Source organism: Ursus americanus, chromosome 5 (genome assembly GCF_024610735.1).
Source record: "Ursus americanus isolate L20-20 chromosome 5, mUrsAme1.1.p, whole genome shotgun sequence".
Classification (NCBI taxonomy): domain Eukaryota; kingdom Metazoa; phylum Chordata; class Mammalia; order Carnivora; family Ursidae; genus Ursus; species Ursus americanus.
In genome coordinates, this window is record NC_142131.1 from 50,733,703 (window position 1) to 50,745,779 (window position 12,077).

Here is a 12,077-nt window from a genome sequence, read left to right on the forward strand (position 1 = left end):
GCAAAGGCCAGCGTCTGAAAGCTCTGGGCTCACATCCCCGCTCCATCAGTTACAGACTTATGAACTTGGGCAAATTACTCTGTGCCTCAGCCTTCTCATCTGTAAAATGGAGCTCTAACCTCATGTGGTGCTCAAGTGAATTGGGGACTGGTTCTCTTTCGCGCCCGTGGACTGCAGTTATCAGAAGGTCAGATTACTCTTTGCAAAGTTCCTGTCCCACATCTCCACACTCGCCCAATCCAGCAACCGAGGCTTGAGGGGCACTCGCCAGATCACTGACCTGGTCAGTGGTAATGTTTGGACTCAACTCCAGACGTCCTGAGTCCCAGACCTGTACTAATGTCTTTAATGGCTCTGAGCTACATTCAAATTTACCAGAAAGACATAAATTAAGTAATTATGCCTGGCACAAAACAGAGCCTGGGGAAGGTCAGGCTGAAGAAGGCAGAGAACAACTTCCCCTAACTGCTCCTGCCGTGGCTGGGGAGGAGGCCACAGGCCTATCGCCTGCAGGTGGAAAGCATTGGCTGGGCCTGAACAGTTAGCAACCCCAACCCCACACAAACCTGGTTGCTTTCTTTTTTTAACAGTAGAAGGAAAGTACTCTGACTCCCTTCCCAGATAGGAGGCAGGAGAGCTAGACACTGGCCAGCAAATTCCCTGTATTAGGCTTCTGCAATGGGAGGCTGTCTTCCGAGAGAATTTTCTCCTTCGTGCTCTAAGTCTGGAGTGGCCAGTGAGAAGCACTGCTTCTGTCGTGCTTTGCTGGTCCTGACAGAATGATGGGGACGAGGCCCTTCAGCAGCTCTGTTCTTCACAGGTGGAGCCTTTTCTGGGTCACAGCTGGAATGTAGCTCTTCCTTGGAGCAGTCTCTGACCCCCATACCCTCCTGCTACCATGAAGGTCTGCTTCACAGCCCTGAAAGCTTTCATTTCTGTTCATTTAATTTCTGTATTTGCGCACATTTTACTAACGCAATCATGTGTTCATGGCTGCCTTGTCTTCAGGACTGTGAGGCTTAAGAGAGCAGGGATCTGATCTGTCTCAATGACAGTGGTAAGCTCAGGTGGGTACGCACGGTGTGTGTGAATGGCTGCCGTGCACGAACACGGGGATGGATGGTTGCAGCTTCTGCTGCTCCTGTTTAGAGGAACTTGGGTCAGTTTAGAGGAACTTCACTCCTTTGGGCTTCATTTTCCCCAGTGATAAAGAACATGCTTTTGTGTTCCCTTACAATGCTAAACATGCATGATTCCAGGAGGAAAGGGCCAGCAGCAAGTTAACCTCCTCAAGACAGGCTCCCACATAGAACCACAAAGGGAGGGCTTCCAAGTTTCCAACTGGCAGTTATGTGACAAAGCTGGGCCGTGCTCTTGTCTGTGTGACCGACTTCGGAAGCCCTCCCACCTGAATGGGGGATCCTGGCCAAAATCCAACTGGAGGTTGAGCATTCTACAAGAGCGGAACGGATATTCCCCAGACAGGGTATCAGGGACAAACAATAATGTCAATTGCATCCACACTGGGCCTGGTCTTCAGCGGAAGCTTCTTTTATGTTTGGGGCTCTGCCCTCCACCCTGCAGCACCCTCCCTGTCCCCCGGGGCGGCGCTACTCCCAACCCTGAGCTCAAGGCTCCGGCCAGATCAGGAGTGCCTGGACCCAGCCCCAGTCTATGAGCTCAGGGGGAGGAGACAGTCTTACAGCAGATCAGAGAAGTGACTTTTGGTGGCACAGACTAAGGGCGTCATTTCAAATTGATGGTTCACAAGTACCAATTTTAGAAAGGTCCTCCTCCTTCCTTCTGTGGGCTCTTCCTTGTCCTGTATTTTAACCCGAAAGGGACCCATGGTGGCAATTAGTTAATCTGATAAGCCCATCTCCACTGCCCTTTCTCCCAGCAAGTAAGAGCAGTTTACATGGATAATGAAATCAAGGTGCACTTACACTATGAACAAGCAATCACATGTTTAAGAATCTCGATTATAGCTACACTTGCACCTCAAGTGTGAAATGATATGTTCAAGGACACTCAGTGAAGGTTTGTTGTAATTGCAAAAGATTGAAAGGAACTTAAATGTCCATCACTAGGAGACAAGTTGAATAAATAACCCATATGATGCATTCTACGTTGCCATTAAGAAGACACAGACAGACAGATCTCTGTATTGATAATAGAAAAATACCCAAGAATATTCACGTTAAGAAAGCAAGATGCAAAGAACTTCTCAAACTCAATACGCGAGAAACAAATAAACAAATCATAAAATGGGCAGAAGATATGAACAGACACTTTTCCAATGATGACATACAAATGGCTAACAGACACATGAAAAAATGTTCAAAATCATTAGCCATCAGGGAAATTCAAATCAAAACCACACTAAGATACCACCTTACGCCAGTTAGAATGGCAAAAATTGACAAGGCAAGAAACAACAATTGTTGGAGAGGATGTGGAGAAAGGGGATCCCTCCTACATTGTTGGTGGGAATGCAAGTTGGTACAGCCACTCTGGAAAACCGTGTGGAGGTCCCTTAAAAAGTTAAAAATAGAGCTACCCTATGATCCAGCCATTGCACTACTAGGTATTTACCCCAAAGATACGGACGTAGTGAAGAGAAGGGCCATATGCACTCCAATGTTCATAGCAGCATTGTCCACAATAGCTAAATCGTGGAAGGAGCCGAGATGCCCTTCAATAGATGACTGGATTAAGAAGTTGTGGTCCATATATACAATGGAATATTACTCAGCTATCAGAAAGAACGAGTTCTCAACATTTGCTGCAACATGGACGGCATTGGAGGAGATAATGCTAAGTGAAATAAGTCAAGCAGAGAAAGACAATTATCATATGGTTTCTCTCATCTATGGAACATAAGAACTAGGAAGATTGGTAGGAGTAGAAAGGGATAAAGAAAGGGGGGATAATCGGAAGGGCGAGTGAAGCATGAGAGACTATGGACTTTGAAAAACAAACTGAGGGCTTCAGAGGGGAGAGGGGTGGGGGAATGGGATAGACCGGTGATGGGTAGTAAGGAGGGCATGTATTGCATGGTGCACTGGGTGTTATACGCAACTAATGAATCACTGAACTTTACATCAAAAACCAGGGATGTACTGTATGGTGAATAACATAATACAATAAAAATATTATTATGAAAAAAAAGCAAGATGCAGACAGGTGTTTAGAGTGTGCTACCATTTGTTTTAAAATTTGCACTTACTTAAATGTGTGTTACGTGGGTTGAATCATGACGTTCCCAAGTTCATATGGAGTCCTAACCCCCAGTACTTCTGAATGTGACCTTATTTAGAGATAAAGTCCTTATAGAGCTAATCAAGACCAAATAAGGTCATGAGGTTGAGCCCTAATTAAATATGACTTGTGTCCTTAAAACAAGGGGAAGTGTGGACACAGACATGCTCACAAGGAGAACGCCATGTGAATGTAAAGGCAGAGACAGGGGTGATGCTTCTATAAGCCAAGGAATGCCAAAGGTTGCCAGCATGCCACCAGAAGCTAGGAGAGAGGCATGGCACACACTCTCTCTCCCAGCCTTCAAAAGAAACCTACCCTGGTGATCCCCTGATCTCAGACTCCTAGACTTTGGCAGCCCTAGTGGCTAATACAGTGTGTGTGTGTGTGTGTGTGTGTGTGCTTTTTTCTTCCCACTTACCCCACATGCCAAAAATAAATATATATACAGGCAAATAAAAGATGCCTTCTAGAGACGACACCAGGAAATATTCACATCTTCCTGCTCTAACTTTAGGGTATCGGTATACTTCACCCTCTGGTGCCAAATCTGATGGATTGTGTGGGGCTGTTGCTGGGAGTGCCATCTTGGAGGAGGATGCTGGGGCCTCTCCTGAGCTCAGTGGAGAAGAGTTCTTCAGTCACTGGGGATGTCCACAGGTGCAGGGAGGGAATCTAGGGGCAGGAGCTACAAGCATCTGCCATCCCTGACCAGTGGTTGGGATTTCAGCTTGGTTTGGGGGTGCAGGGGGTCGAATGCAACTAATACTCACCTTCATGTAATAGGGAGCCCTGTTCGACGGAGCTTTGTTCTAGTGTAGGGTCAGACAGGTGGCTCCAAAACACATGCCTGAATCTGGGCCAGCTGTGTGCCAAGAAATCCTTTTTCTTTTCTGAAGTAAATGGGCAGATGGATAGTCACTGTGTGAGTCACGAAGCCCGAGGCCCCAAATGGCTGTGCAGATGGAGAAAAATGAGATCCCGTGCAGGAGGCTCCTATCTCCTCCAACTGTGGGGTCTGAGCCCTGCGTGTGCCGCACCTGCCAGAAAGCGCAGTCTTCCAGCGGCCGTCTAAGCCCCAGTGGCAGAGGGGCACGGACTCTCGGCCTGACTAGGGGCACTGCCAGGATCTTGGCCACCTGCCAAAGTAGAAATGATCAGAAACTTGGAACAAACCTCAACGTGGAAGAAATGAGAATGAAGGCTGTTAAGTTGGTGCCAGGGTCAGCCTAACCCTGCTTCTAAATATCAGAGGAAAACATGACCACATGTGGAAATGGACACCTCAGGTGTCAGCATTTTATACTGTTTACAGTGTTTTTCTACTCAGTGGATACTCCCTCTGAAGGATAATAGCTAAAGCCTTTTAAACAAGATCAGCTCCTTATCTGATCCCCTAGGAAGGTGTATTTCCCCAGCCAGCAAATTCAGAATACAACCTTTTTTTTTTTTTTTTTTTTTTTGTGGTGGTACAGAGACATCCCAACATCCCTTCAGAGATCAGCTGAGAAGGCAGGGGACCAGAAAAACAGGCGAAAAAAGAATATAAGTTCAACTGAAAGAAGAATTTTGAGAGAAAGGTGAATTTCTCCTGAAACCTTGAACTCCCTCCTTTCATAGAATCACCATTCAAGTACTTAGGCAAATTGTGAAAGTACAGCAAAGGGCAGTGCTTCTCACGCACAGTGGTGCTCTGTGGGCCGACAGGTGCATTATATCCATCCTTTCCTACAACGGCCAAGTCCAGCACTGCGTGTACAGAGTACCTAGACAGAATCCTTGATCTTGAAAAGCATGCAGTGTCACACAGAAACAACCACGAGACAAATTTGTAAGGTATAATAATGAAGGCACAGAAAACACGCTCAGGGGTCTGGAAGAGGGGGACAGGGAAACCTCTGAGCTGAGTTGGAGAGGGAAGTAGGTATCTTGCAGTGAAAAGTATGACAAAGGAGAGTGTACACAGAGGACCTGGAGGGTGCAGTGTTCAGGGCAAGATGAAGCTGGAGGGCTGGCCGGGACCTTGCCTAGTAACTCAGGTCCACACTCCAGCCTTGGGTCATTGGGAAGCCAAGGTATGCTTCATCATGGTGGGAGAGTAATCCTGTTTACTGCCTCGGAGGTAACCTTGCCCTTAATGTGGAAAGTGCAGCTGGGTGGGGGAGCTGGTGAAGGGAGACTAGCTAGGAGGCTGCTGAGACAGTGCCGGTGAGAGGTCACCAGCCCCAAGCCCCGAGTGTCAGCATGTGAGGGCCTGGGGAGGAGGAATCGGATCGGAGCCACGTGGGATTTGGAATGGATAGGCCCTCCCTCAGGTAGGGTCGCGAGGAGGAAGACTTGGAGGTTTTTGAGTTGGCTTGTGCCATCCCCCAAACAGAGGGCATGGCAGAAAGGGAGTGAGGTCTGGTTTAGGACATGCTGAGCCTGAGATGCCTGTGGGTCATCCGACTGGAGATGTCCAACAGGCAGGCAGAAATACGGGTGTGGAGCCTGGGAGAGAGAACGCTTATGCAATATCTTTCTGATGACACATTCCCATTAAATGTCCGTTCTTCCAGTTTGGCTAAGGCCACTGTGGATGGGTTGGTGGGGAAGTGCCACTCTGACAACCTGGGTGTGGTCTCACTGTCCTGACAGCGGGGCAGGTTTTTTTCCCTCCACACAGGGGTCAGGATTTGCACAGGCCCGTGTGCCCAGGAGAGGGTGAGGTAAAAACACGTTCACCCCTCTGAGGCCTAGCGCCGCAGTTCCGTGAGCAAGCAAGGGTTCTCCCGGGGAACTGCTCAGGCAGGGTAAATCCTGCAGCAGCAAACAAGTCCCAAGAGCCCCAGGTTCAGCTAACAAACTGGAGGCTTGAGGTGGGAGAAGGGGAGGAGGTGGCTCCCCTGCCCCAGGGCCTAGATTCCCATGAGGAACTAGGGGAGCTGTTCCAACTAGAGGAATTCCAGCACACCTTGATAGAACTGTGCTGATTCTAGATCATTTCATGATAACATCATGACAGCATTATTTTACACCGAAAGGTGCTTTAGTTTGCTCGGGCACAAAACCTCTGTCATTTGCAATTTCTTATTTACTGAATGCTATCCCTACATATTGGTTTCATATTATAGTAATGATCCCCATTTTATGAATGAGGAAAATTGGGGGCAGAGAGGCTAATTGACCTGCCCCCAATCTGCCTATCTGGGGAGTGATTTATCTGGGCTTTGGAAGCCGTCTGTCTGACTCCAGAAGCTGCTCTCATAACTACAGAGCCCCAGGCTCCCCAGCACATGTGGATGACTGCTATATTTTATGGCACTTTGTACTGCTAAAAGCACTCTCTTATATTTATGTCTCCAAATTGACAGAGATGGGGCCAAGACTGAACCTTTAACCTGAAATGGCTTTCTACCGAGTTTTCTGGGGCTGGAAGGTGGGCCCAATATCTGGGACACTTCCGTCCCTTCCAGGGATATGAGACTAAGACATGGTGTCAGAGGGAACCCTGCGGGGTTCCTTCCACCTCACGCGGGACGCACTTCATGAAGGCTGCATTTCCTGTAATCCACTCACGGACCCCCTGATCCTTGGACCACAGCTGTCCAGAGGAACTGAAACAAAGTGAATCACAGAAGGCAGGTGGAGAGTTACCTTTTGTATGCAAGACCAAAAAGTGCCTTCTAGCAAATCTTCGTGCTGCTTTGGTACGGATTTTCCTTTTGGCTTCTAAACCCTTCAAAATAGACCCAGAGTTCCATTAATAATGTTAACAGATATAAGGACAGGGAGAGCTATCAGTTATTTAGTATATGCTGGATACCCTTTTAAAAAAACGTAATTTCAGACTTACAGAATAGTTGCTAAGGCAGTGAATTTCCGGATACCCTTTACCCATTATCATACCCTGACACCTCAAATGTTAGTATTTACTCTATTTGCTTTATGTATCTATTTATCTATCGATCCTTTACCATTTAAGATGCTGTAGATCTGAAGCCCTTTATCCCTAAATACGTGTGTCTATTTCCTAAAAGCCTGCCTAAATATCCTGCCTCTTGAAACCACACTGCAATTATGTAAATCATGGTATTAACATTGAGGCAATGCAGTTACTTAATCTCTAAACCTTACTCAGATTTTGCCACTTGTCCTTATAATGTCCTTCCCAGCTAAAGAAAATGCACAATTTTAGGTTGCATTCCCTCGTTGTGTCTCCGGACATCTCAAACAGTTCTTGAATCTTTCTATGTCGTGACATTGGACATTTCTGAAATGACCAGCCCAGCTTATTCTGTAGAACACCCCTCAGTTTGGTTTGTCTTTCTCATGGCGAGATCTAGGTTACACTCTTGTTTTTAGAAATTCCACAGAAGACATGATGAGTTCTTCTCAATGCCTCATAGAATGGACAGGCTGTCAGTTAGTCCCAGGAAACCGTAGTGTCTGCTGGGTGTCTCCATTGTGAAGTCACTGTTTTGTCCTTTGTGATTTACTAAATCTCCCATGAGGAGACACTATGGGATTATGCAAATATGAATCATCCATTGATGATTCTCGACTGACTCAAACAGTACTATTACGGTTGCCAAATGGTTATATTCTAATTCTGCCATTCCTTCTACAATTATTAGTTGGCTTTCAACTATAAAAATGAACTTTCTTATATGCTTTATTGGTATCAGCATGAACTCATGAATTCTTTATTCAATTATTAGAATTCTTTACTATCCTTATTTTTTTCAGACTCCAAGTGTCCCAGATGTTTGCCAGGTACTTCATGTAAATTATTTCACTGAATTCTTATAACAAGTCTATGCCGTGGGGATTATGATTATCTCTATTTTGCAGACAAAGATGCTGAAGCTCTAGGAGATTAACTTTTGCAACATTTAATTGGCAGAATAGCCACGCTTTCTGTGTCAAATGCCTGATATATATACATACATATATATATATATATTTTTTTCCCCCATTCCTCCCGACATCTCTGCCAAGTAGGAGTTATCCCATCCTCTATTTTAAGAGGAAACAGGCTCAGAGAGGTTAAGTAACCTGTCACAGAGGCTGTGATGAGAATTCGAAGGCCTATTTGTAATCTCTTGTCGGTCTTTGGCGGACCATGTCAACTCTTTCTGCTGTTTTTCCTTCTGCGGGAGGGATACTTAAGGAGCAAGTCTTTTTGCCATTTATTCAAATCTATTCAGGACAGAGGAGGTAAAAGGAGAAACTGGCTTTCTTTTTTTCTTTCTTTTCTCTCCCTTCCCTTCCCCTTTTCCTTCCTTCCTCCCTCCCTCCCTCTCTCCTTCCTTTCCTTCTTTCCTCCATTCCTCCCTTCCTTTTCTTTCTCTTCCTTCCTTTTTCCCTTTCCCTTCCTCTTTCTCTCTCTCTTTCTCAATCTCTCTTTCTCTCTTTCTTTCTTAACAACCTGTATTTGTAACAGTTTTTGCTTCAGCTAAAAGCTACCCTGATTCTAACCAGCACCAAAGCTGGGAAATTGTGGAGGTTTAGATCTTGCCAGAATCCTTGGTGTTCTTGGAGTAGTTTACGGCAATTGAATGACTGAAAATTTAATCTCTTAAAGTGAATGCATTCATTTGAGTATTTAGAGGAAAACTTTGGTGAGCTCTGTTGTTATATAGTCACCCTCTAAGATGTCGTATATAGATTTTTCCACTACTCTTTGTGTTAACCATGGTACAGGTGCCCATTAGGAGCACAGAGTCTGGGGCCTCCTCCTAGACTCATCAAATCAGAATCTCTTGGATTTGACAAACTTCCCAGAGGTCCCTGATGGTCACTGAAGTGGGAATGGATGTGTGAAGGCCTCTGACCAAGCCTGGTTCCTGTGGGCTCACAACAATGCTGGCTTCAGACCAGCAATGTTAGCCTCAGGGCCACTTGACCTTTGCCCGGCTCTTGCCTGCAGCAGTCACCACAGGAAGTGGGATTTGCTAGTTGCACTGCCCTCTGGGAGGAGCCCAGGGCAGGCTCCGGTCTCCTCCCTCCTGCAGGAAGTGAGCAGCAGAAGGAATGCATCATCCCCCAAGTATTCGGATGCACAGGATCTGTACATAGTTCTGGGCAGCCCTGAGCCAATTTCTGAGAAGCGTCTTTGAGGGAGGGTGGGGAACCAACCCCTTTCTAGGCTCTGGTTAAAACTAGTGCAAATAAACAAAAAACAGCTGTTGATTCACAAAGTACTGCCTGAGCTTAGGAAATGTTATTTTATCCCCAAACCAAGATCACTGTGAAGTTACTGACTTAACTCCAAATGGGGTAAGTGTAGCTTCTCCCGTAGCCTTATGCCCGCCACCAGGACTCAGGCTGAAACTGGTCTAGCCTGCAGACAGAGCCAAGTACAGATGTCACTCATCGTGTCAGCCCCAGGAGACCAAACAGTGGAGCGCTGGGGAAGGTTTCACAAGGAGCTTTATAGGGGATGGGCTGATGTGTAGCCTTTGGTGATTTCCGTGGTGTGAGGGCTCCCACCACAGCCGATCTCCAGCTACCCGCTGTTTAACAACAGGCAAGGATTCCTGTGTATCTCACAATTGCTTTTCTGAGCTGGGATGAGCTGGCTCCAGCAAGTGACAATCCTGAGCATAAGATCTCATCAGCTTTGGTGGGTGCTTGGCAGGGAGGGGGCATGACAGTGCTGGATGGTCAGCCCAGACCTCTGAGAAGAGGAAATTCGTGTCCCCACCGCTGCTTCCTAGCATCTGAGAACAGCAACATGGCCGAGGGCTCGAGATTCTTCACAGACATCACGGTGCACTCAGATTTGCCTTGAATAGAAAACCGCTGCAGGTAACACTGATGGAAAGAATGTCAAGTGGGCAGAGGAAGTAGAAAATAGCAGTTTCTTTTTGGCTCTCTCTGCAACACCAGGGCTTCATGTGTGTGTTTTATGAGCAACGGGTAATGTGAACGATAAAGAGACTAAGTTTGCCTGTGGAATTAGTGGTCAGCCCAGTTCATGCCAGGTTCTAAACCCATCCTTCCTAACCCTAGCTAGAATGGGAGATGGGCAAGACGTATACACACCACCCTCTCTCCTGGTGTGAAGAAATATCATGCTGGGTTCCCTAGTCCGAGAGCTCCAGAATGAGTACAAGCCCAAAGGCTACAAACTCCGTATCATGACGTGACACAGGGCCATTCATGTAGCTGCCAGATCCTCCAGTTTTCCCCACTGCCAGTCAGGACCCATCATGATTCTAAGGAGGGCTCTTCTGGCTGCCAGGAGCAGAAACTATTCAAACTAGTCCAAATGCCACGATGTGTTAATTGTAAGGATAGAGGGATTGTTTGGGATTCTAGAACAGGGCATAAAGTACATCCAGGCGCTCCAGAAACTTAAAAAGCTATTCAAGGTTGAGCCAGGTTTTCTCTCTTTCTTGGTTCCATTTGGCCTTTTCTCTCTGCACTCATCTTCTCCCTCTAAAGACAGGCTTCCTTGAGTCTTTAAATGTGTACCCAGCACAATGTGGCTACGGGTTACAGCTCCATGTCAGGATGTCTCATCTTGTACACTCATCTATAAGGGCAATGTCCCTTGGAAGTCAAGTTCACAGGAGCAAACATCTGATTGGCCTACATCATGTGATAAAGCCAAGCTACCTGAGTTACAGGACACTGCATTATGACAGCTTTGGACTTAGGCGTCTGCTCAAGAGTGGTTCTTATGGCCATGGCTGAAGAAGCAAGTGGGGAGAAATACATGATCCATTAAGGCTGTCCTTCACAGGGGTGACGGGCAGAACTCCAGGACCAGAAGATGCCGTCCCAGAACTGGTAGGCCAAATGCAGCAATGACTATGAAACCATGTAACAAACATTTAGATGATTTCTGAGGAGATTGAATTTTATAAAGTTCATTAATAAGTGTCATTTCTTTTAATGGAAACAACCTTAGAGGGTATGCATTCTTAGACCCATTTTAAAGATGAGGAAACTGATACTCAGAGAAGGTAAGGATTACCTCAAGGTCCCATAGCTGGGAAACAGCAGAACCAGACTTAATGTCAGGTCTTCGGACTCCAAGTCCAGTGTTCTTTCTTCTTGGCAAAGGATCCAACAATCGAGTGGGAGAGATGACTGCACAGAAGTCACTCTTAAGCTTTATCTAGAGCTCAGGACTTCAGTCATAAGTGAAAAAAATGAAACTCAAACTGTTTTTAGCACAATGAGAATTTATTGGCTTATGTAACAGAAAAGCTCAGGTGTATTTGGACCCATTACATGGAGTGTTGCTCTTCTTTGTTGTTCCTGGCAGCATATTTGGGCTTCCCAGTTGTGAGTCAGGCTCCCCCTGTAAGGAGACAAGATGGCTGCCAGCAGTCCTCACGGCTTCGGATGTAGAGAGTCCCTCATCACAGCAGTCTAAGAAATCCAGAAGTTGGTTCTTCTTGGACTTAATTAGGTCCTGGCTTATTTCTCAATCAACCAATCATACTGGCTGGGTGGATTTGAGGATGTTCTAGGCCTAGCCGGGGTCACAGGTTCACCACTGGATGCAGGAATGATGCCAAGTCCCCCAAACCCATGGGACCTGAGTGGGGGAGGGGCAGCTCCCCAGACAAAACGACGAGGCGCTGTCATCAGAATAAGAAGTAATGGCTGCCCAACAGGCAAAATCAACAGCTATTCCTCTTGGGTTGAGAAAAGTAAAGGGCATCTGAGCCCGAGTTAACCTCAGGGGCACAAGGAAACAGTACCCTAGCACCTGGATGTGGACATAGTAGACGATGAAGAGTTGGTGCCTCTGGGGCATGAAATACATAAAGGAAGGTGAGAGAAAAGATGCTGGGGCCATACTGGGAAACACCCTT